General features: G+C 40.9%; 2 long non-coding RNA genes across 3 annotated transcripts in view; one reads left to right on the top strand and one right to left on the bottom strand.

Moving 5' to 3' along the window:
- The window catches only part of LOC140204087 (uncharacterized), a 142,067-nt gene that overhangs the window by 66,477 nt on the left and 49,760 nt on the right, over window positions 1–25,830 (bottom strand). The gene's annotated exons all lie outside the window — the stretch shown is intronic.
- LOC140212187 (uncharacterized) lies at window positions 11,565–21,811 on the top strand. The gene is made up of 4 exons (XR_011889664.1): window positions 11,565–11,627; window positions 17,022–17,162; window positions 18,518–18,652; window positions 21,025–21,811. It is a non-coding gene; the product is annotated as an uncharacterized lncRNA (long non-coding RNA).

Below are 25,830 nucleotides of genomic sequence, written 5' to 3' on the forward strand. Positions count from 1 at the left end.
GGGGCCCAAAATTATTCACAATACTCAAGGTGAGGCTTCACCAGTGCCTTATTAAGCCTCAGCACCACACCCTTGCTCTTGTATTCTCGACCTCTTGAGATGAATGCTAACATGGCATTTGCCCTCCTCACACTGACTCAACCTGCAATACTTTGATACTCACGGTTAGTGCATCACTTTACAGTGCCAACTGTAAGAGTGGGATTCAATTCCCACGGCTCTCTGTAAGGAGTTCGTATGTTCTCCCATGTTCCAAAGACAACCAGTGAAGGTTGGTGAGTTAAAGGCATGCTATGATGCAGATGACACTTCCAACCCATTACAACCCTCGCCAATTTGATTTGACGCAAATGGCACATTTCCCTGTAGGCTTTCATGTACATTTGACAAATAAAGCTAATCTTTATTTCTTTCTTTCCTTCTCCATTGCCTAAACCTTAACCTGCAACAGCTTCATCAGCCTTGAAGGCCTCTGCACTTCAACCTCAGCTGCAATTGTCCACACTTGCTCTCATTCCACCATTGTCAGCAGAGCCTTCAGCTGACCAAGTTCGGGAATCTAGAATTGTCTGGTTAAGTACTCCTCACCCTCCTTAATTCGTGTATTTCCTGAAACATTCTTCTTTATCATCATCCTTTTCTTCTTGTGGTCAGTGTTTAACTTCACCTGACAATGACCCTGCAAAGAGCCCTTGAACATCTTACGTTTCTTATCAACGTTAAAGATATAAAGTAAGTGGAAGTGGTTACCAAAAACATTGTCAAAGTCTGGTTTATTGTCACAGGCACAAATACATGAACGTGCAATTGCAATGATAAGCCTACTGGCAGCGGCATCACAGCCACATAGCATCCAAACGAGGGGTGTGTGAAAGAGCTATTTTTGAATCAGAGCGGCGATCAAGATTTTGAAGGCAGTGTTTTGCAGAAATTTTTTTCTGATTTGAGGACCAATCAGCAAGGGACAGGGAGTATAGAGAGCTACCTTTCAGTCAGGTCCGCGTTCAAGATTTAAAAAGCAGAGCTTCGAGCCAGTTTTCTCTGAGTTGGACATTCCACACCAGGGGTGCGTGAAAAGAGCTACTTTTTAATCAGGACAACAATTGACATCTTAAAAGCAGAGTTTCGCGGCAGTTTTTCTGAGTTGACAAGCAACCAATCAGCAAGAGGGATTCATTAGAAAGGATCAATAAGAATAATTCCAGTGCGAGTGGAGCGGCCGTTCTTGTGAGTGTGCCGGCATTTGGAGCGACTGGCTTATCAGGCTTAGACGAGATCAGGTTTGAGTGAGGTAAATTCTCTTGTGAGTTATTCTCTCTCCCTCCGTATTTGTTCATTCCTCATCTGTTAGGGCGTAATAGATTAGTGGGAATGGCTCCAGGATCAGAATATTCTGTACTGTGTGTGGGATGTGGGAAGTCTGGGATGCTCCCAGTCTCCTGGATAAATACATCTGTACCAGGTGCACTGAGTTGCAGCTCCTGAGAGAACATATCAAGGAACTGGAGCTGCAGCTCGATGACCTTCAACTCGTACGGGAGAATGAGGAGGTGATAGACAGGAGCTACAGGGAGGGAGTCATTCCTAGATTGCAGGAGACAGGAAAATGAGTGACTGTCAGGAAAAAGAGGGTAAATGCACAGCCAGTGCAGAGTACACCTGTGGCCTTTTCCCTCAATGATAAGTATATAACTTCAGATACTATTGAGGATGATACCCTACCGGGGGGAGCCACAGTGACCAGAAGGTCAGAATGGTGAAGAGGATGCAGTGTTGATTGGAGATTCTTTAGTCAGAGGAACAGAGACGAGCTTCTGTGGGCGAGATAGAAACAACCGGATGGTATGTTGCCTCCCTAGTGCCACGATCAGGGATGTCGGGGATCGTGTCCATGGCATTCTCAAGGGGGAGGGGGAGCAGCCAGAAGTCTTGGTACACATTGGCACCAATGACATAGGTAGACAAGGTGAGCAGGTCCTGAAGAGAGATTTTAGAGAGCTAGGTAGAAAGCTGAGAAAAGGACCTCTGATATAGTAACCTCTGGATTTCTGCCTGTGCTGTGTGCCAGTAAGGGTAAGAATATAATGATTTGGCAAGTGAATGTGTGGCTGAAGAACTTGCACATGGGGCAGCATTTCAAATTTATGGATCATTGGGATCTCTACTGGCGAAGGTATGACCTGTACAAAAGGGACGAGCTATACCTGAAACTGAGGGATTCAATATCCTTGTGGGCAGGTTGGCTCGAGTTGTTCTGGTGGGTTAGAACTAATTTGGCAGCGGGATGGGAACCAGAGTATAGTGCTGAGGATGAGGTAGCTGGTTTACAAACAGAGGCAATGTGTAGTGAGAGTCTTAGCAGGGAGAGGCTGACGATAGGACAAAATTGCAGTCAACAGGATGGGTTGTGAGTTGCAACGTAAAAGGCAGACAAAATCGAAAAGGGTGAACACAGGTCTGAAGGTGTTATGTTTGAATATGTACAGTAGAAGGAATAAGGTCATTGAACTTGTAGCACAGTTACAAATTGGCAAGTATGATGTTGTAAGTATCACTGAATCATGGCTAAAAGAAGATTATAGCTGGGAGCTTAGTGTCCAAGGCACACATTGTATTGAACAGACTGGCAGGAAAGCAGAGGGGGTGGCATGGCTCTGTTGGTAAAAAAATGAAAGTAAATCTTTAGAAAGAGGTGCCATAGGTGTTGAATCCTTGTGGGTAGGGCTAAGGAACCGTAAGGGTAAAAAGACCCTGATGGGAGTAATGTACGGACTCCCAAACTGGAGAAAGAATGTGGTCTACAAGTTACAACGGGAGACAGAAAATGCATGCCAGAAGGGCAATAGTCATGGGGGATTTCATTATGCAGGCAAATTGGGAAAATCAGGCTGCTGTGGCATTCCAAGAGGGGGATTTTCTAGAATGCCTATGAGATAGCTTTTTAAGAGCAGCTATCCTGGATTGGATGTTGTGCAATGAACCAGGATTGATTAGAGAGCTTGAGGTAAAAGAACCCTTAGGGGAAAGTGAACATAATGTGATTAAATTCACTCTGAAATTTGAGAAGGAGAAGCTAAGGTCAGACGTATCAGAATTACGGTGGAGTAAAGGAAATTTCAGAGACATGAGAGAGGAGTTGAACAAAATTGATTGAAAAATAAGACTGGCAGGGATGGCTGCAGAACAACAATGCTGGAATTTCTAAAAGCAATTCGGATAGCACAGGATGTACACATCCTAAGGAGGAAGGTGTATTCTAAAGGCAAGATGACACACCCGTGGCTAACAGGGGAAGTCAAAGCCAACATGAAAGTCAAGGAGTGGGCATATAATAGAGCAACAGTTAGTGGGAAGTTAGGGGATTGGGAAGCTTTTAGATACCAACAGAAGGCAACTAAAAAATTATTAAGAAGGTAAAGATGGAATACAAAAGTAAGTTAGCCAATAATATTAAAGAGGGTACCAAAAGTTTCTTCAGATACATAGAGTGTAAAAGAGAGATGAGAGTGGATATCAGATGCCAGAAAATTATGCTGGAGAGGTAGTAATGGGGGACAAGAAAATGGCAGACAAACTAAATAAATATTTTGCATCAGTGGGAGACACTAGCAGTATGGTGGAATTTCCAGGTGTTAGAGAGCATGAAGTGTGTGGTTTCCAAGAAGGTTCTTGGAAAACTGAAAGGTCTGAAGGTAGATGAGTCACCTGGAACAAATGGTGAACACCCCACAGTTCTAAAAGAGGTGGCTGAAGAGATTGTGAAGGCATTATTAATGATCTCTCAAGAATCATAACGTTCTGGAAGAATGGAAAATTGCTAATGTCACTCCACTCTTCAAGAAGGAAAAGAGGCAGAAGAAAGGAAATTATAGGTAAGTTAGTCCTCAGTGGTTGGGAAGATGTGGGAGTCAATTGTTAAAGGATGTGGTTTCAGGGTACTTGTAGGCACATGATAAAATAAGCTGTAGTCAGCATGGTTTCCTTAAGGAAAAATATTGCCTGACAAATCTGTTGAAATTCTTTGAAGAACTAACAAGCAGAATATATAAAGGAGAATTGTTTGATGTTGTGTACTTGGATTTTCAGAAGGCCTTTGACAAGGTGCCGCACATGAGGCTGCTCAACAAGCTATGAGCTCATGGCAATACAGGAGAGATTCTAGCATGGATAACGTAGTGGATGACAGGCAGGAGGCAGAGAGTGGGAATAAAGGGAGCTTTTTTAGGATGGCTGCCAGTAACTAGTGGTGTTCCACTGGGGTCTATGTTGGGACTGATTCTTTTTACGTTATATGTCAATGATTGGATAATGGAATTGATGGCTTTGTTGCAAAGTTTGCAGATGATATGAAGACAGGGAGTTTTGAGGAAATAGAAATAGGGAGGCTACAGAAGGACTTAGACAGATTATGAGAATGAGCAAAGAGTGGCAGATAGAATAAAGTGTCAGGAAGTGTATGGTCATGCACTTTGGTAGAAGAAATGAAAGACTGACCATTTCCTAAATCGAGAGAAATTACAAAAATCTGAGGTGCAAGATTCTCTTGTACAGGATTCCCAAAATGTTAATTTGCAGGTTGAGTCTGTGGTGAGAAAGGTAAATGCAATGTTAGTATTCATGTCAAGAGGATTAGAATTAAAAAGCAAAAATGTAATGTGAGACTTTATAAAGCACTGTGTGCAGTTCTGGGCCCCTTATGTTAGAAAGGATGTGCTGAGACTGGGGAGGGTTCAAAGGAGGTTCATGAAATTGATTTCAGGGTTAATCAGCTTGTCAAATGAAGAGCATTTGATGGCTCTGGACCTGTATTCGCTGGAATTCAGAAGAATGAGGTGTGACCTAATCGAAACCTATCAAATGGTGAAAGGCCTTGTTAGAGTGGATGTGGAGAGGATGTTTCCTATGATGGGAGAGTCTAAGACCAGAGGACACAGACTCAGAAGCAGGGAGTGTCCTTTTAGAACAGAGATGAGGAGGAATTTCTTTAGCCAGACAATGGTGAATCTGTGAAAATCATTGCCACAGGTAGCTGTGGAGGCCAAGTCTTTATGTATATTTAAGGCAGAATTTGATAAATTAAGGCATGAAGGGATAGGGGACAGGCAGGAGACTGGGGCTGAGAGGAAAAATGGATCAGCCATGATGAAATGGCAGAGCAGACTCGATGGGCCAAATGGCCTAATTCAGCTGCTATATCTGATGGTCTTACAGGCAATGTTCATAAGAAAAGCATAAATTAAATATAAATCATGAACAATTTTTACAAGAATGCCATTAGAACCAAAAATGCAATCCATTTTAGTGCTAAGTGATCAAAGTGGATATTATGTTGCCAAACTGTAGTGATTAGGGTTACCTGCTGATACATCTCCTCCCTCACCTCCATTCAGGACCTGCTCATACACCTCCTCCCTCATGCCATTCAGGGCCCCAAACAGTCCTTCCAGGTGCGAATCTGCTGGGACTATCTATTGTGTCTGGTGCTCCCAATGTGCCCTCCTCTTCATTGGTGAGACCCATGGTAAATTGGGGACAACTTTGTCAAGCACCTTCACACCATCCACCGCAAGCAGGACTTACCGTGGCTAAACATATTAATTCTGATTCCCATTCCCATTCTGACATGTTGGTCCGTGCCCTCCTCTTGTGCCATGATGATGCCACAGTAACACCTTATATTCCATCTGGGTAGCTTCCAACCTGAGGGCATGAATATTGATTGCTCCTTCTTTGAACAATTCCATCGCCCCCTCTATTCCCCACTCTGACCTTTCACTTCTGGTCACCTACCTATTACTTCTCCCTGGGTTCCCTCCTCCTCCCTTTCTCCTATTGTCCACTCTCCTCTCCTACCAGATTCATTCTTCTCCAGCCCTTGTCCTTTCCCACCCACCTGGCTTCACCTATCACCTTCCAGCTAGGCTCTTCCCCTTCCCCTCACTTTTTTATTCTGGCATCTTCCCCCTTCCTTCTCAGTCTTGACCCAAAACTGGTTACTCTGTTCCATAGATGATTACTGGCCTGCTGAGTTCCTCCAGCATTTTGTGGGTGTTGTTTTGGATTTCCAGCATCTGCAGACTTTCTCATGTTTGTGATTAGGGTTTTGCCAGTTTGTTCAAGAATCAAATAGTTGAAGGGAAGTAGCTGTTCTTGAACCTAGTGGTGTGAATCTTCAGGTTTCTGTTCCTCTTACTTGTTGGTAGCTGCAAGAAGATGGCACGGGTTGGATAGTGGGAATCTATGATGACAGTTGTCGCCTCCTCCTGTAGGTAATACCGATAGTCAAGTGAAGCTTATTGCCACTTAACTACACACATGTATATAACGTATATAGAAATGAGAATGTTTCTTTGAACCAGAGTGTAAAGCACATAACACACAATAATTGAGGGAAGGATGTATTGGCAGAGTCCACAGCTCTCTGCAGCTTCATGATTCCTGTGCATTCGAATTGTTGAGTATACTGTAAAGGATATGGAGGCACAATTAGAGCTTTATGAAAAATGTTTGAAGTGACCAGAGGTTTAGCCTAAGCCTCATCAAAGCTACAATACTAAATGATGACAAATGCTCTGATTTTCTTGACAGGCTGAAGTCGAGTTGAAAACATTTTACTTCTTCCTGCCGAGGGATAAGAAGATAAGGGATGAAAAACAGAGCTGCAGAAGATCGTGAACATGGTGCAGCACATCACACAAACCAATCTTCTGTCCGTGGACTCACTTTACACCGCACGCTGTCGGAGCAGTTCTGCCAGGATAATCAAGGACACGACCCACCCAGCCAACACATTTTTCGTCCCTCTTCCGTTTGGGAGAAGGCTCAGGAGCTTGAAGATTTGGGAACAGCTTCTTTCCAACTGTGATAAGACTGCTGAACAGATCCTGACCCGGGTGTGGATCGTACCCTCCAAATATCCAGACCTGCCTCTCGGTTTTTTTGCACTACCTTACTTTCCATTTTTCTATTTTCTACTTATGATTTATAATTTAGATTTTTAATATTTACTAATTTTAACTATTTTAAATATTTAATATTTGTAATCCAGGGAGTGGGAAGCGCAGAATCAAATATCGCTGTGATGATTGTACATTCTAGTATCAATTGTTTGGTGACAATAAAGTATGAAGTATCTTTTCCAACCGGCTGACACTTTGAGATCTGTTCAGACTGTTACCCATCTCAACAGCTATTCAAGAATGTATTTTATTCCTTTTTTGGTTAAACTGAATCATCACCCCTTAGTGACTTAGAGTTAATAGGAGAGTTTCTTCTCTGCCAAGGAATAAGTAACTTTTTAAGTATTTGGTTGTCATGATTTCAAAGCCTGATGACCTAATCAGTTGATTTACCATTTTCATTTCTCTACCTTCGAACTGTAACATTATGGGGAAGTTAACTGGAATACTCTGATCTCTGTAAGAAACTATAATGCAAATGCAAATATAGGAAACAAAATGCAGAGGTTAACATTTTATAATCCAGCCTGCCAAGTAGATAAGCACGTTAGAACTTTGTAATTTTAATAAAGTAATAGAAACATTTGAACAACAGGAATTCTGCAGATGCTGGAAATTCAAGCAACACACATAAAAGTTGCTGGTGAACACAGCAGGCCAGAAACATTTGAACATTTGTTTACATTGCCTGCTTTCTTTCTATTGTTTATAACTAAGATAACTCTCCTCTCCATCTGATACGGACCTTCATCCCACATCTCTGAGCAAATGATTCATAGATTGGAGCTTAGTCAAATAGATCATACCCATAGATGGCTAGAATATTTGCTGATTACAAATAGCTTCCAAATGATGGACTTTGTTAGTGATCTGCATCCATAGTAAACCCACATTCTCTGCATTTTTGCTTTGTTATTCGTCAGGCCAGTCAACTTGTTGGCCCTTCTGTTTACCAATCTTCACAACTAAATTAATTCACTAGTACAGCCTGACTCACTGGTACAGTTTGACTCACACATCAAAAATCCTGCTTAGATTAAGTGACCAACATCTTAATACTGGCAATTAAGAGGTGAATGTACAAACTATTTACTGTAAAAGCATAATTCATGCTGGATTTGCAATTCAGTAGATGAAAAGATGGATAAATAACTCAACGGGGAGCTTCATTAGTATATGGTATATAAGAGGGATGCTTTCTGTGTATATTATTCATTTTTGATTTGTCATTCATTGACATTACTCCATTAAGTGTTCACATGCATATTGGAAGCAACGCGCAAAGCAGCTGAAGGAACTCAACAGGTCGGTCAGCATCTATGGAGGGAAATGAACAGTCAACATTTCAGGACAAGACACTTCACAAGGACTGGAATGAAAGAGGAAAGATCGCTGGTATAAAATGACGAGAGGTAGAGCAAGAGCTGGCAAGTAATAGGTGGATCCAAGTGAGGAGGGTGATAGGCAGATGGGTTAGGGAGAGAATGGAAATGATGTCAGACATCAGGAGATGATGGGTGAAAGTGACAAAGGGTTCAAGAAGATGGAATTTGATAAGAGAGGACAGTGGATTATGGAATAAAGGGAAGGAGATGAACTGGAGGGAGGTATGTGTGGGTGATTGGCAGTTTGAGAGGGTGAGGGAGGAGTAAGGAGAAAAAAAGGCAGGAGCGATTCCCAGAAGTTAGAGAAATTGATGTTCATGCCATCAAATTGGAAACTGCCAAGGTCAAGGCGGCGTATGAGGTGCTGTTGCTCAGATCTGCATAGAGCATCTATCCAGCAGCAGTGGAAGCCGTGGACAGAGATCTTGTTGAGGGAGTAGGAAGTGACCACTGGGAGATCTCGGCTGGTTCAGTGGATGGAGTGAAAGTGCTCTAAGGGAGTATTCTGGAGTTATGTGAACATAGCAGATATTAATTCAAACAAGAATCAATTTTCGGTCTTATTGTAAATGCAAATAAGTCCAGGAAGCTTGCAATTAGCCTTCAGATTTTTTGTAATATGAAAGCAGTCAATTGAAGTTAAAAGCTCAGGCAGCTCCACAGTCTAAGAGATTGTACATGCAGGAGCCTAACCTTAAGACAATGGGCTTGTGTTAATTGGCTTGTGTCAAACCAGGCAACATGGATAAGTTATTTGCACATTGTGACTGATTTCAAGCTGGCAGACCAGACAGATGTTGTCACTTAACATATCAAACATGGTCACAAGTGTAGGCAGTCAACAGTTTCTGTGTTCCTACCATATTTGTGTACTCAGAGACAGCCCCGACAACATTAATTTTGAATGTCTGGCTCTCTGTCATCAAAAGGTTTCAGGATATTTGTGTTAATTAGATTCTTCCAAAGGTCTTTGGACCTACGAAAGTGTCTTATTAATTACAATGTTCTTCCACTATTTATCCCAAAGGAACTGTTTGTCAACCCAAAGTATTGAAGTAAACAATGTCATTGTAACTATTGAAATTGTATTGAATCACCTGCTGTTACCTTTTGATCTTAAGGATATAAAAATTTGATGTACCGTTGGATTTGTGAGCCTCTCCCAAGAGTTTCTCCATAATGATACCTGCTTATTGAGCTGAACAAAGTCTTCTACATCACCAGCTTCAATGTGTCTCTAATGACTTCGATCACAGTCACAACAGGTGCTTGCCAAAATGATCTCCAATTTGCAACCGGGTCTCATCGATGTAAAGGAAGTCACAACAGGAACACTGGATGCAGTAAATGACATCAATTGATTCACATGTGAGGAGTTTGAAAGACTGTTTCGTACCTGAATAGTCATGAGGGAGGAGGTATCGGGGCAGGTGTAACACTTAATGTGATTGCAGATGTAAGTGTCCAAAGGAGAATCAGTGGGGAGGGACAAGTGGATAATGAATTAATGAAGAGAGTGATCCCTACAGAACATGGTAAGGGGAGCGGGAAGAAGTGCCCTGGTCGTGGAATCCCGTTTGAGATGGTGGTTGTTATGGAGAACGATTCGTTGGATGCATAGGTCTAGAGAGGGGGAAATGAAGTGAGGGCAGAAATGCAGGAAAAATGGTGAGATGCTGTATACAGAACAGTGGCAGGAAAACTGAAGCAGGCTATTCTTTACAAAAACAGACGGCTAGTATAATTTCATGGAATTCTGAGGTATTACTATTATAAAAACCTTCAGCATTTTCCCTGCCACATGATTGTATGACACCCACATTCACCCCATGCATCTAAGTTTTTGAACTTAGTAAAACTAATTGATCATAGTTCTAAATGATCTGGAGTTTTACATTACAATTTACAATTTTCATAACCAGATTTAATTAAACTAAATTCTTGCTTAAAGCAAATAGATTTTTTCTATTAAACTGGCAAACACCTTTGAGCGTAATTCAATTTTAATGGCAGAATAAAACCATATAAACTACATGTTATAATACTCCAGTTATTCTAAAGTGACAGAACATCTGACTGACTATAGGTAATGCTGTGGAGATTCATTAGTACAGATGGGTCTTTGTGACTTCAAGGTGAAGCTAACCATGTTTCCTTAAAGGCTTTTGTCTCCTTGAAGTTTTCAGGGCTGTCAGCTAAAGAATTCAACAAGCTATCAAGTTATGAATCCTCTGAGTTCTCTGTGCTTATCTGCCTCATGATTTTCATGATTAACAAAGGGACTGGTGATGTGGAGACATTTCTGTGTGTGGACGCAACCACACCTTTCTCTATAGAAAGCATCTACGGAAGAATCCCACCCAAACTTTCCAGCAAGGAAGCAAATTTTAATACAGTTAATGCAAATAGTATTTGTTTCATTTTTGTAAGGGAGAAAAACAATTAAATAAAGTAAATCAAAATATCTTCTCGATAAACTTTGTGATAGCTGCATTTATGACTTTGCTTATGTAACAAATAAAATAATGATTATATATGAATTATACATAATAATATCATTTTAAATGAAAAATTATTAAATATGAAACACATTTTTACTTTCAACTTTAATTTTTTGTATATTTACTAAAGCTTTCTAGTTATTATCGCTTTTAAAAATAGTATCTTTAAAGATACTTTCAGTGAAATATTTCAGAAAACTCCCTAACAAAATGATTCTATAATTATTTCCTGTTGGTTTCTACTGGGAGATTTTTATTTTATCTTTCCATAAAACCTGCAGAAACTTTCAAGTTTCAAAACCTATTTTCTGCAAACAGTGCTGGATGATAGCAGTCCAATCTGTTAACTTCCCCACCCCGGCTCCTCAGCTTTTGGCCTTCCATGTTATTGAACCGGTTGACAAGCAAGTCAAGTTTTCACTTTGCATTTTGTGGTCTTTAGTTACATAAACTTACGCATCCACATTTTGGAACTCAAAGATCCTCAAAATAATAATCTGAATTAAAGCACAGAAGCAAAAATAGCAGTTCTCTTTTTCAGTACCAGGTGAAAATCTCTATAAAAGATTTAGCGCAGTTGTAAATCCAAGGAGCTGTTACTAGTTAACTAGGGGAGCTGTAAAACTTTACACATGTGTAAATAAATGGAATAGGGACAAAAGATTTAAAATTAAACTGATGAGTTTATAGGGAATCTCAGAGTTAAGAAACAACCGCAAGTTATTCTGGCATCATGAACAAGCAAAGGCAAGCAAGAATGGTCAGAAGTTTTTTCCTAAAAGGTATTTATGTTTAAGTTTTGTTTTTGCAATCATCATCATTATTATTGATATTAAGTATTTATTCTATATTCATTTTTAACAATTGAAATCCTTCATTCACTGTGGTGTGATACAGATTTATATTTCTGGAAAGATTTTCTAGCAAATTTGTCACTATGCTACATCCCACAAGTAGATGCCATTAGAAAAATATACTCAACCAACACACACGAAATGCTGCTGGAATGCAGCAGGCCAGGCAGCATAGTCATAGTCATACTTTATTGATCCCAGGGGAAATTGGTTTTCGTTACAGTTGCACCATAAATAATAAATAGTAATAGAACCATAATAGTTAAATAGTAATATGTAAATTATGCCAGTAAATTATGAAATAAGTCCAGGACCAGCCTATCAGCTCAGGGTGTCTGACCCTCCAAGGGAGGAGTTGTAAAGTTTGATGACCACAGGCAGGAATGACTTCCTATGATGCTCTGTGCTGCATCTCGGTGGAATGAGTCTCTGGCTGAATGTACTCCTGTGCCCACCCAGTACATTATGTGGTGGATGGGAAACATTGACCAAAATGGCATGCAACTTAGACAGCATCCTCTTTTCAGACACCACCGTGAGAGAGTCCAGTTCCATCCCCACAACATCACTGTGGGGATCACTTCTTCCAACATCTATAGGAAGAAGCACAGTCGACGTTTCGGGTTGAGACCCTTTGTCAGGACTAACTGAAAGAAGAGATAGTAAGAGATTTGAAAGTGGGAGGGGAGGGGGAGATCCAAAATGATAGGAGAAGACAGGAGGGGGAGGGATGGAGCTAAGAGCTGGAAAGTTGATTGGCAAAAGGGATACAAGGCTGGAGAAGGGAGAGGATCATGGGACGGGAGGCCTAGGGAGAAAGAAGGGGGGGGGAGCACCAGAGGAAGATGGAGAGCAGAGAAGGAGTTACAGTAAGAGGGACAGAGGGAGAAAAAAGAGAGAGAGAGAAAAAGAAAGGGGGGGGGAATAATAAATAAATAGATAGATAGATAAATAAATAAATAAAGGATGGGGTAAGAAGGGGGAGGGGCATTAACGGAAGTTAGAGAAGTCAATGTTCATGCCAACAGGTTGGAGGCTACCCAGACAGAATATAAGGTGTTGGTCCTCCAACCTGAGTGTGGCCTTGAAGGGTAAACAAGGATTGGGCTTAGTAACCTAGCCAAAAGGCACATCCACCGACAGCACCACCACTGAACTGTTAGCTTAGACTTTGTGCTCATGTGCAAAAAAGCAATTAATCTATTGACCTTCCAAGTCAGAGGGTAGATTGTTAGCAACTGAGACACAGCTAATAGAATCTGCCAAGGTAATTGAAGTCACAGATGTTTCTAACGAGACTGAGGAGTGATAATGGCAGAAAGAAGAAGAGCTGTGGACAAGGTGTTGAGCAGGAAAAGCTATTGAGCAACTCAAGTACAATTCTACTTTTGTGGTAGGTCATGTCTAACCAATCTCATAGTTTTTTCAAGGAAGTTACCAGGAAAGTGGATGAAAGCAAGGCAGTGGATGTTGTCTACATGGACTTTAGTAAGTCATTTGACAAGGTTCTGCATGGGAGGCTGGTCAAGAAGATTCAGTTACACGGAATTCAGGTAAATTGGATTAGACGTTGGCTTTGTGGGAGAAGCCAGAGAGTGGTAGTAGAGGGTTGCCTCTCTGACTGGAGGCCTGTGACTAGATGTGTGCCGCAGGGATTGGTGCTGGGTCCTTTGTTGTTTGTCATCTATGTCAATGATCTGGATGATGATGTGGTTAACTGGATCAGCAAATTTGTGGATGATACCAAGATTAGGGGTGTAGTGGCCAGTAGGGAAGGTCATCATGGCTTGTACAGGGATCTGCATCAGCTGGAAAAATGGGCTGAAAAATGGCAGGTGGAATTTAATGCAGACAAGTGTGAGGTTTTGCACTTCGGTAGGACCAACCAGGGTAGATCTCACACAGTGAACTGAGGAGTGAGGCAGAACAAAGGGATTTTGGAAATACAGGTCTATAATCCATTGCAAGTGGCATCACAGGTAGATAGGGACATTGGCCTTCATAAATCAATGCATTGAGTATAGGAGATGGGATGTCATGCTGAAGTTGTATAAGACGTTGGTGAGGCCTGATTTGGAGTACTGTGTGCAGTTTTGGTCACCTACCTACAGGAAAGATGTAAACAAGTTTGAAAGAGTACAGAGAAATTCTACAATGATATAGCTGGGTCTGGAGGACCTGAGCTATAAGGAAAGATTGAATAGGTTAGGACTGTAGACTAAGAGGGGATTTGAGGTTTTCAAAATTATGAGGAATATAGATAGGATAAATGTAAGCAGGCTTTTTCCACTGAGGTTCAATGGGATTCCAACGATGGTTTAAGGGTGAAAGGTGAGAAGTTTGGGGAAACATGAGGGAAAACTTCTTCATTTAGAGGGTCGTGAGAGTGTGGAATGAGCTTCCAGCACAAGCAGTGCATGTGAGTTTGATTTCAACGTTTAAGAGAAGTTTGGATAGGTACATGGATGGTAGGGGTATGGAGGGCCATGGTCCCAGTGCAGGTGAATGGGAGTAGGCAGCTTTAATGGTTTTGGATGGGCAAAAAAGCCTGTTTTTATGCTATACTTCTCTATGACTCTGTGACAACAATTCTGAGTTTGAAGCATTAAATTCAATGAGTGTCTAATAATAGAGAAAGGTATGAAACAGGATACAGATTAGAAGTAGAGATTGAGGTCTGGAGATCCTTTATTTATTTAAAAACGCAGTATTTTGCAAGGAGATCAGTGATTTTAAGAATTGCAGAAGCACATATTTCCTTATAACATTGCCCATATGACATAAAGCCATAGTGGCGTAGGGGTTTAGCACAACACTACAGCAGCTCGGGCCGTTCCGGAGTTCCGATTTCATTTCCTGCATTATTCTGTAAGGAGTCTCTATACATCTTCGGCTTTTCCCCAACTGCTCCAGTTTCCTCCCACAGTCCAAAGATGCACGGGTAGGTTAATTGGCCATTATGAACTGTCCGATGATTGGGAGGGGTTAATTGGTCATTATGAACTATCCGATGATTGGGTGGGGTTAATTGGACATTATGAATTGTCCGATGATTGGGTGGGGTTAATTGGACATTATGAATTGTCTGATGATTAGGAGGGGTTAATTGGACATTATGAACTGTCCGATGATTGGGTGAGGGTTAATTGGTCATTATGAACTGTCCGATGATTGGGAGTTGATTGGTCGTTATGAATTGTCCGATGATTGGGTGGGGTTAATTGGTCATTATGAACTGTCCGGTGATTGGGAGGGGTCAATTGGGGTTGTAGAGTTGCTGGGGCAGCATGGCTCGAAGAGCCGGAAGGTCCTGCTGCACGCTGCATTGCTAAATAAATAGTATCTTACATTGTTATAAGGCAATATTTACAGATACAGTATTTGTAGCAGCGTCAATTGTTTTCACACCCAAATATAACGTTTTAGTACAAGTAAATTTAGCATAATGTGAATGGAGCAGAGATGTAGCCAACGCAATCAAAACTTTAATTCGAAGAAGTTATCAGTGTTGTTCATGGCCATTTAGTCCTGTACATCCCAAAGGGAAGTGGAAATGTCAATCCACTCTATTTTAAAAAAATGATGTTTAATTAATTCCAGCACTATAATCTCTATTCAGGAAGCCAGCAAAAGAATGTTTTTCACAGAGGTACATTTGACTTGTAAAACTAATACGAGGACTACATTTTAATAAAAGGATAAAAACAAGGCTAAAAGGCTTTAAACAATACTAAATGTATGTCTCTGTTTATTGATGTCACTGCCTGTTACAGCAGCAGCTAAGGGATCATAAACATAACAATGTCTTAATCATAGCAGATGGAGAAGTCCTGATTGTTCAGAATTACTGCAAAGTCACACAGTTGACTGTTGTTTGATGCACCATCTCTGCAATGAGAGGCATACATGTATTTTACACAGTTACAATATATTTGTCTCAGTACATAAGTGAGGTGTATTAGAATTGTGAATACTCTAGATCAGCAAAGTTAGTCAAATGGCTTTTGATGCCTATTTTTGTTAAGTTTTCTTGGTTTATGGTGCAGAAAGGAAGATTACTGAGGCCGGTGAGTCTGGTAATCTTTCCTACTTGGGCTTGTGGATTTTACTTCATTTGACAATGTCAAATTGGTTTTTGTAGTCTGTGTCTCAGTTGGAGGTTTTTAATGCGTCTTCATATTTGGGTATGTGGACATTCATGGTCTTTGTTAGGGAGTATTCTGGAGTTAACAAAAGCATAGATGTTTTCTAGAAGGGAAGGAGATTCAAAAATCCTAGGTGCAAGGTGACTTGGGAGTCCTTGTGCAGGATTCCCTGAAGGTGAATTTGCAGGGTTGAATTGGTGGTGAGGAAGCCAAATGAAATGCTAGCACTCATTTCGAGAGAACTAGAATGTAAAAGAAAAGATGTAATGTTGAGGCTTTATAAAGCACTAGTGAGTACTCACAAGGAGTATTTTGAGGAGTTTTATCTAAGAAAGGATGGGCTGACATTGGAGAGGATTCAGAGGAGGTTCACAAGATGATTCTGGGAAAGAAAGGCTTATCGTATGAACAGTGTTTGATGGCTTTGGGCCTGGACTCGAAGGAATTTAGAAGAATGGAGAGTTTTCTCATTGAAACCTATTGAAAGTTGAAAGGCCTTGATAAGAGTGGATGTGGAGAGGATGTTCCCTATTGCGGTGGAGTCTAGGACCAGAAGGCATAACCTCAGACTAGAGGAACGTCCATTTAGAACGGAGATGAGGAGGAATTTCTTTAGCCTAGGGGTGGTGAATCTGTGGATTTCATTGCCACAGACAGCTATGGAGGCTAAGTCATTGGAAGTACTTAAGGCAAAGCTTGATAGGGTCTTGATTAGTCAGGGCATGAAAAGTTATGGGGAGAAGGCAGAAGAATGGGGTTGAGTGGGAAAATGGATCAGCCATAATGAAATGGCGGAGCAAAATCAATGGGCCTAATTCTGCTGCTATCTGGTATGATCTTATGGTCTTTTGTGAATATAGCAGATATTAATTCAAACAAGAATCAAGCTTCAGTTCTATTGTAAATGTAGATGTTCAGGAAGCTTGCAATTAGCCTTCTGTATTTTTTTTGTAAATTGCAAGCAGCTCTACAGACTAAGAGATTGCGAATGCAAGAGCCAAAAGTTAAGACAATGCAATTGTTTTAATTGGCCCGCATCAAACCAGGGAACATAGCTAAGGTATTTGCACCATTGGTACTGGCAAACCAGACTGATGTTGTCACTTAGTATATCAAACATGGTCACAGATATAGGCAATAAATAGTTTTTGTGTACTTCTGATATTTGTTTGCTCAGAGACATCCCTGACAACATTAATATTCTGTGCAACACACATCAAAGTTGCTGGTGAACGCAGCAGGCCAGGCAGCATCTCTAGGAAGAGGTACAGTCAACGTTTCGGGCCGAGACCCTTCATCAGGACTAACTGAAGGAAGAGTGAGTAAGGGATTTGAAAGTGGGAGGGGGAGGGGGAGATCCAAAATGATAGGAGAAGACAGGAGGGGGAGGGATGGAGCCAAGAGCTGGACAGGTGATTGGCAAAGGGGATATGAGAGGATCATGGGACAGAAAGACAAGGGGGGGGGAACCCAGAGGATGGGCAAGGGGTATAGTCAGAGGGACAGGGGGAGAAAAAGGAGAGAGAGAGAGAGAGAAAGAATGTGTATATATATATCAATAAATAATGGATGGGGTACGAGGGGGAGGTGGGGCATTAGCGGAAGTTAGAGAAGTCAATGTTCATGCCATCAGGTTGGAGGCTACCCAAACGGAATACAAGGTGTTGTTCCTCCAACCTGAGTGTGGCTTCATCTTTACAGTAGAGGAGGCCCTGGACAGACATGTCAGAATGGGAATGGGATGAGGAATTAAAATGTGTGGCCACTGGGAGATCCTGCTTTCTCTGGCAGACAGAGTGTAGGTGTTCAGCAAAGCGGTCTCCCAGTCTGCGTCGGGTCTCGCCAATATACAGAAGGCCACATCGGGAGCACCGGACGCAGTATATCACCCCAGCCGACTCACAGGTGAAGTGTCGCCTCACCTGGAAGGACTGTCTGGGGCCCTGAATGGTGGTAAGGGAGGAAGTGTAAGGGCATGTGTAGTACTTGTTCTGCTTACAAGGATAAGTGCCAGGAGGGAGATCAGTGGGGAGGGATGGGGGGGACGAATGGACAAGGAAGTCGTGTAGGGAGCGATCCCTGCAGAAAGTAGAGAGTGGGGGGAGGAAAAGATGTGCTTAGTGGTGGGATCCCGTTGGAGGTGGCGGAAGTTACGGAGAATAATATGTTGGACCCGGAGGCTGGTGGGGTGGTAGGTGAGGACCAGGGGAACCCTATTCCTAGTGGGGTGGAAAGTGTCTCCAGAATGATATCTGCTTGTTGAGATGAATAATGACTTCTATATCATCAGCTCCAGTGTCTCTCTGATGACCCTTTTCACAGTCACAACATTTGGGGGCTCATCGCGGTTATGTTCATGACCCACTGTTTGTCATGAAGTATCAACAAACACAGCTGAGAGCTGAACTGGTAGATATAAAAGTGTGTGTGTGTGTGTGTGTGTGTGTGTGTGTGTGTGTGTGTGTGTGTGTGTGTGTGTGTGTGTGTGTGTGTGTGTGTATGTGTGTGTGTCTGTGTTTGTGTGTGGTGTGTGTGTGCGGTGTGTGTGCGTGTAAGGGACCAGCTATCAGACAGTCTTGAGTAGCTTGGTGAGACAGTTGCGAAAGGTGGTCACAACAGTCCTGAGTAGTTGCTGAAACTTCTCAAATTATATTTAAACATTTTTTTTAGCAGCTTCAACCACTTTACACTGATGATCCTATGCAACTGCATAACTGTTGAGCAGTATCCTGAGACTGCAATCTAAACCTGATCCAATAGAACTGTAGTCCTTGGGTGGAGCATGAGTTGGAAATGAACTTATGAAAGGTAAGCTTGTCTGCATTTTCATGCTTTGTCTTCTCAGAACATTGGGCTGGCAGCCTTCTCTACACGTTGCTGCCAAGGTGTTTACCTTACACCTTGCTATAAGTCTCATTTTTGATATATTATACAATAATGTTTTAAACTTTTGGCTTTTAAAAATATAATCATAGTACACTGCATAATGGGCCTGTTGGTCCATCTAATCTGTGCCAACCATTTAAGCTGCCTACTCCCATTGACCTACACTGAAACCACAGCCCTCCATGCCCCTACCATCCATTTACCTATCCAAGCTTCTCTCAAACATTGAAATCAAGCTCACCTGCACTACTTGCACTGGCAGCTCATCCCACACTCTCATGACCCTCTGCGTGAAGAAGTTTCCCCTCATATTCCCCTTAAACCTTTCACCTTTCACCCTTAGCCCATGACCTCTAGTTATAGTCCCACCCAACCTCAGGGGAAAAATCCTGCTTGCATTTACTCTGTCTATAACCCTCATAACTTTGTATACCTCTATCAAATGTCGTCTCAGTCCTCTCTGTTCCAAGGAATAAAGTTTGAACCTATTCAATCTTTATTTATAACTCAGATGCTGCAGACCCAGAAACATCCTTGTCAATTTTCTCTGTTCTTTTCCAACCTTTATTAGAGTTATTAAGAGATCGAGTGCGGAGACAGACCCTTTGGCCTTCTGAGATCTTCCCAACCATCAAGCACACATTTTAACTGATCCTGCACTCAACCTCTTCCATTCTCCCCACATTCCCATCAGCTCCTCTAGACTCTACCACCCCCCTAAAACTGGGAATGAACCCACCAACCCAGATCCCTCTTGGATGCGTGAGGAAGGTAGAGCAGCTGGAAGAAGCATGCAGCGACAGCATACAGATTGTGTTGTGAGAAGCATGCAGTAACGGCATACAGACAGCCCCAGAATGCTGCCACTGTGTTGTTGTCCCTGGGAAAAAGTCAGCAAAGTTGTAGCCCAGAATTTGCAGTGAAGATAGCTTGAGGAAACAGTGACCAGCTTTGATAGGCAGCTTGGTCAGCATGGACTGATTGGGCCGAATGGCCTGATCACCTGCTCGATGACTCAATGACAGTTATTAAGGAGTAAATCAGTCACCAACTTTCAGTGCGCCATGCGCATGTTAAAGTCAGGGATCTGAAAATTGCTGCCCCAGTTATCCCGTCTGACACTGAAATACCGTGCGAGGTGATTGTGGTCCCTTTTCATTGGGTAGTCAGTGAAAAAGGCCAGTGAAAGTCTGGGGCTGCCCACGTCTTTGTAGGTGAAGCACTGCAAATAGTATCGACTGCCCTGATTTACTCCCTAGTCAAGACTCAATCCACAATGTACCACACCTTTGTCATTCTCCTAAAATACTCTCCGGCAACTGGGAATCAGTCCTGACTTCTTTAAATTTACCTCCGCCTCACTCTCTCCGTATTGCTGTATGCCACCCCTTGCACATATCACCAGTTATTTAGCCAGGAAGGACACATGCCTAAATGCTATGCTCACTGGCAGACTTCCACTGGAGCAGCCAGAAGTGGCGAGTGTCTGTGTGGCAGCGCGGCCTCATCCACTTTGAGAAAGAGTTGTAGCTGAATTACCTCCGATTTCTCCTTTGTCCCTCACTTGGTGAGCTGCTGATATCGATAATATCTGGCTTTACACCCACCCTACAATCTCCACTCACAACAACCTTCTTTGGGGTCCTTTTCAGATAATCAGAAACTGCGGTCAGGCCAGACAGTGGTTGAGGGTGGGGGGTGGAGGGAGGTGTGCTGGAATGAGACGCAGAAACATTTGTATTCTGTTACTGATTACTCTGTCAAATCATCTGGAACAGAATATCATCTCAGAATCAGATTCACAATTGGGTTTAATATAACTGGCATATGTTGTGAAATTTATTGCTTTTGCTGCAGCAGCACAATGCAATACACAATACTGTATAAAATTAACAAAGAGAGAAATGAACTAGCTAATCAGTTAAAACAACTGGACCATAAATATGCTTGGGTACCTAACCCTGAAACATATAAGAGATGTATTGAAACCAAAGCTAAATATGATCTTCTTTTAATGTATCCAATTGAAAGCCAGGTTTTAAAAGATAGAAGTCAATTTTATATTTATGAAGATAAAACTGGTAAGCTACTGGCTAATCAATTGAAGCCATTTATAGCCAAGAGGCAAATTAAAGAAATATGTAAAATTAATGGGAACATGACAACTGACCACTTTGAAATTAATGACGCTTTTAGGGAATTTTATTCCTAATTGTATAGTTCTGACTCTGTTAATGACAATATTGCAATGAATAATTTTTTAGATCAGTTAAATATTCCTAATCTTTCATTAGTTGATTGCAGGAAATTGGATCAACCTATATCCCAGGAGGAAATTGCTCAGGCTATTCGAGAATTGCATTCTGGAAAATCCCCAGGACCCGACAGATTCTCTGGAGAGTTTTATAAGGCTTTTTCCTCCTTGCTTATACCACATTTATGTTCTACCCTTACAGATTCCTTTAAAGTAGGAAGATTACCGCAGTCTTTTTACGAAGCTTCCATTTCGCTTATTATCAAAAACAATAAGAATCCTACTGAATGTTTTCCATATAGACCTATCTCTTTACTCAACTTTGATACTAAAATTTTACCTAAAGTGTTGGCTTGCAGACTTGAAAATATTATATCTTGTATAGTTTCAGATGATCAGACAGGATTTATAAAAAATCGATATTCCCATTTTAATATACGGCATTTGTTAAATGTTATGCATTCTCCATCTAAGGAAATATTGGATTGTGTGATATCTTTGGACGCGGAGAAGGCTTTTGACAGAGTTGAATGGAATTATCTTTTTACATCCTTAGAAAAATTTAATTTTGGACCTAATTTTATTCATTGGATTAAATTACGTTATTTATTTCCTTCCGCTTGGTTCTTTCTAATCTTCAGAATTCTAAACCCTTTAAATTCCAACGTGGGACTAGACAAGGTTGTCCTTTGAGCCCTCTGCTTTTTGATTTGGTATTAGAACCCTTAGCAATTGCTTTTCGAGAGTCTATAGAGATTACTGGTATTTTAAGGAGAGCTACTATTCATAAAGTGTCACTCTATGCTGAAGACTTATTGCTTTTTATATCTAATGTTACAACCTCTTTACCACTTGTGTTCCGTTTACTGACTAATTTTAGTCAGTTCTCAGGATATAAATTAAATTTTACATAAGCGTGAACTGTTTCCTTTAAACAATTAAATACCAACTGATATTAACCTTCCTTTTAAAATTTTAAGAAAACAATTTACGTATTTAGGAGTAACAATTATAAAGATTTATTTAAGGAAATTTTTTTAACTTTGATGAATTATGTTTAAAAAAACACTTTATAATTGGTCGCCTCTCTCTCTATCACTGATTGGCCGAATTAATTCTATTAAAATGAATATCTTACCTAAATTTATATACCTTTTTCAAGCTGTGCCTGTTTTTATTCCTAAACCTTTTTTTGACTCTTTGGATTCAATTCTTTCTTCCTATATATGGATGAATCGAAACTTTGAATAAATAAACCTCACCTTCAAAAAACCAAACAGAATAGAGGCCTTGCCTTACCCAATTTTAGGTTATATTATTGGGCAGTTAAAATATGAAATATTACATTCTGGATATATTACATTAACCATGAGAATTGTCCTATATGAGTCTCTTTGGAAGTCTACTCTGTTATGAAATCTTCCATTATTTCTTTACTTGGATCCTCGCTTCCTTTATCTTTAAATAAACTAACCTAAATGTAGTGGTCAAACACACTTTGAGGATTTGGTTACAGTTTAGAAAACATTTTGGTTTATTGAGATTCTCCCTCTCGAGGCCCATCGTTTCTAATTGTTCTTTTTAAACCATCTATAATTGACTTATCTTTTAAAGAATGGGATAGATGGGGTATTAAAGGATTTCAGGATTTGTTTGATGGGGGAATCTCTCTTCTTTTGTGCAACTTTCAACGAAATTGAACCTTTCCAATACCCACTTTTTTCGATACTTACAGATTAGAGATTTTTTAAGATCTTAATTACATACATTTCCTACAAGTTCAGATAAGAGTATAATAGATACAATTTTAAATCTGAAACCCTTTGACAATGGTTCAATATCTTACGTTTACGGTCTGTTGTTGGGACTGAAAAAGGCCTCTTTAGATAAAATTAAAAGAGACCAGGAAAAAGATTTACAAATTTTCATATCTGAAGAGAGCTGGAAGATTATCTTAAAATTGATTAACTCTTCATCATTATGTGCTCGTCATCCTTTATTATAATTCAAAGTGGTACATAGAGATCATATGTCTAAAGACAAGCTCTCTCGTTTAATGCAGATATTTCCCCTTACTGTGACAGATGTACTAATGGAGAGGCCAGACTAATTCATATGTTTTGGACATGTCCGAGCCTTGCAAAATTTTGGAAAGATATATTTCAAACTTTTTCTGTACTTTTCAATGTTATTTTTAAGCCCAATCCCTTGACTGCCATGTTTGGTATTGTTGATAGTGTTACAAAACTGAAGCCATCTAATTTGTGGGTATTGGCCTTTATGTCTCTTATGGCCAGGAGGGTGATCTTGCTCAAGTGGAAGGAGGCTGCCCCACCCACTCATGTTCCAAAGCTATCTGATGTTATGTTGTACCTTGATCTAGAGAAGATTTGTTGTTCGATTTCTGATTCCAAACATGATTTTCTAATGTTCTAATTTTCTGAGTTATTTTCATAATCTTTGAACTGTTATTAAAGTATGGATCTGAGCCATTATTATTACAATATTATATGGTAAGTTATTTCCTTTTCTTCTCTTTTTTGTTACCAACCAGCTCATTTTGGTAGTGGGGGTAGATTTCTTTAAATAAAATATAATTATTTTATTTTATTTCATTTCATAATTCAATCTTTTTCTTCTACATGATTGATTTGGAATATGGGATACTGTGATCATATTACTGTGAATTAAATGTAATGTAATTTGTATTACTATATCCTTATGAATTTTGTATTTGTATTCATGCAATTTATATAATATTAATAAAAATATTGAAAGAGGAAAACTGTGAATTACATTTATATGCATTAGATAGTTAAGTTCAATAAGCAGTGCAAAATAAGTGCGGTACTGTTCATGGGTTCAATGTCCATTTAGGAATCGGATGGCAGAGGGGAAGAAGCTGTTCCTGAATCACCAAGTGTGTGTCTTCAGGCCTCTATACCTCCTTTCCAATGACAGCAATGAGAAGAGGGCATGTCCTGGGTGACGGAGGCCTTTACTGATGCATGCTGCCTCTTTGAGGCACTGCTCCTTGAAGATGTTCTGGATGGTACGGAGGCTGGTGCCCATGTTTACAACTTTCTGCAGCTCCTTTCGATCCTGTGCAGTAGCTCCTTCCCTATCCCCCCAAACGCAAACTTATACCTGACGATGATGCAGCTAGTTAGAATGCTCTCCACAGTATATCTGTAGAAAATGGCAAGTGCTTTTGGTGAAATACCATGTCTCCTCAAACTCCTAATGAAGTATAACTGCTGCCGTGCCTTCTTTATAGTTGCATCAATATGTTGGGCCCAGAGATGTTGACACCCAGGAAGTTGAAATTGCTCACTCTTTCCACTTCTGATCTCTCTATGAAGATTGGTGTGCATTCTATCATTTTACCCTTTCTGAAGTCCACAATCAGCTCTTTGGTCATACTGACGTTGAGTGCCAGGCTGTTGCTGTGACACCACTCAACTAGCTGATATATCTTGTTCCTGTACGCCCTCTCATCACCATCTGAAATTCTGTCAATAGTACTTTATACTTTATACTTTACTGTTGCCGAACAATTGGTACTAGAACGTACAATCATCACAGTGATATTTGATTCTGTGCTTCACACTCCCTGGATTACAAATATTAAATATTAAAAATAGTAAAAAAAAGTAAATATTAAAATTTTAAATTATAAATCATAAATAGAAAACAGGAAAATGGGAAGTAAGGTAGTGCAAAAAAACCGAGAGGCAGGTCCGGATATTTGGAGGGTACGGCTCAGATCCGGGTCAGGAGCTGTTCAGCAGTCTTATCACAGTTGGAAAGAAGCTGTTCCCAAATCTGGCTGTACGAGTCTTCAAGCTCCTGAACCTTCTCCCGGAGGGAAGAGGGACGAAAAGTGTGTTGGCTGGGTGGGTCGTGTCCTTGACTATCCCGGCAGCACTGCTCCGACAGTGAGCTTTGTAAAGTGAGTCCATGGACGGAAGATTGGTTTGTGTGATGTGCTACTCCGTGTTCACAATCTTCTGCAGCTTCTTTTGGTCTTGGACAGGACAACTTCCATACCAGGTTGTGATGCACCCTAGAAGAATGCATTCTACGGTGCATCTATAAAAATTAGTGAGGGCAGTTGTGTCATCAGCAAATTTATAGATGGCATTTGAGCTGTGCCTAGCCACACAGTCATGGTTGTAGAAAGAGTAGAGCAGTGGGCTAAGCATGCATCCTTGAGGTACACCAGGGCTGATTGTCAGCAAGGTGGAGATGTTGTTTTTGATCCACATAGATTGTGGTCTTCCAGTGAGGAAGTGGAGGATCCAGTAGCAGAGGAAGGTACAGAGGCCCGGGTTTTGGAGCTTTTTGATAAGAACTGTAGGAAAGATGGTGTTAAATGCTGAGTTGTAGTCAATAAACAGCATCCTGACTTAAGTATTAGTATTATTCAGGTGGTCCAAGGCCATGTGAGGAGCCTATGAGGTTGTAGCCACTGTAGACCTATTGCAGTGATCGGTAAATAGCTGTGGGGCCATGTCCTTGCTGAGAGAGGAGTTGATTCCAGCCATAACCAAACTCTCAAAGTACTTCATCACCATAGATGGGAGTGTTACTGGATGAAAGTCATTGAGGCAGCTCACCCAGCTCTTCTGGGGCTCTGGTGTGATTGCTGCCTTTCAAAGCAAGTGGGAACTTCTGACTGTCGCAACGAGAGATTCACTCACTCAGGCAGCAGGTAAGACACAACTATTGACAGTCAGTCTTGAACTGAACTTGCCAGCATGGTATAGCAATGTTCCAATCATTAACAACCTCACCATCCTAAACGTAACCACTACTCCCATAGCTATTATATATACACCACTCA

This window comes from Mobula birostris, chromosome 1 (assembly GCF_030028105.1).
Source record: "Mobula birostris isolate sMobBir1 chromosome 1, sMobBir1.hap1, whole genome shotgun sequence".
Classification (NCBI taxonomy): domain Eukaryota; kingdom Metazoa; phylum Chordata; class Chondrichthyes; order Myliobatiformes; family Myliobatidae; genus Mobula; species Mobula birostris.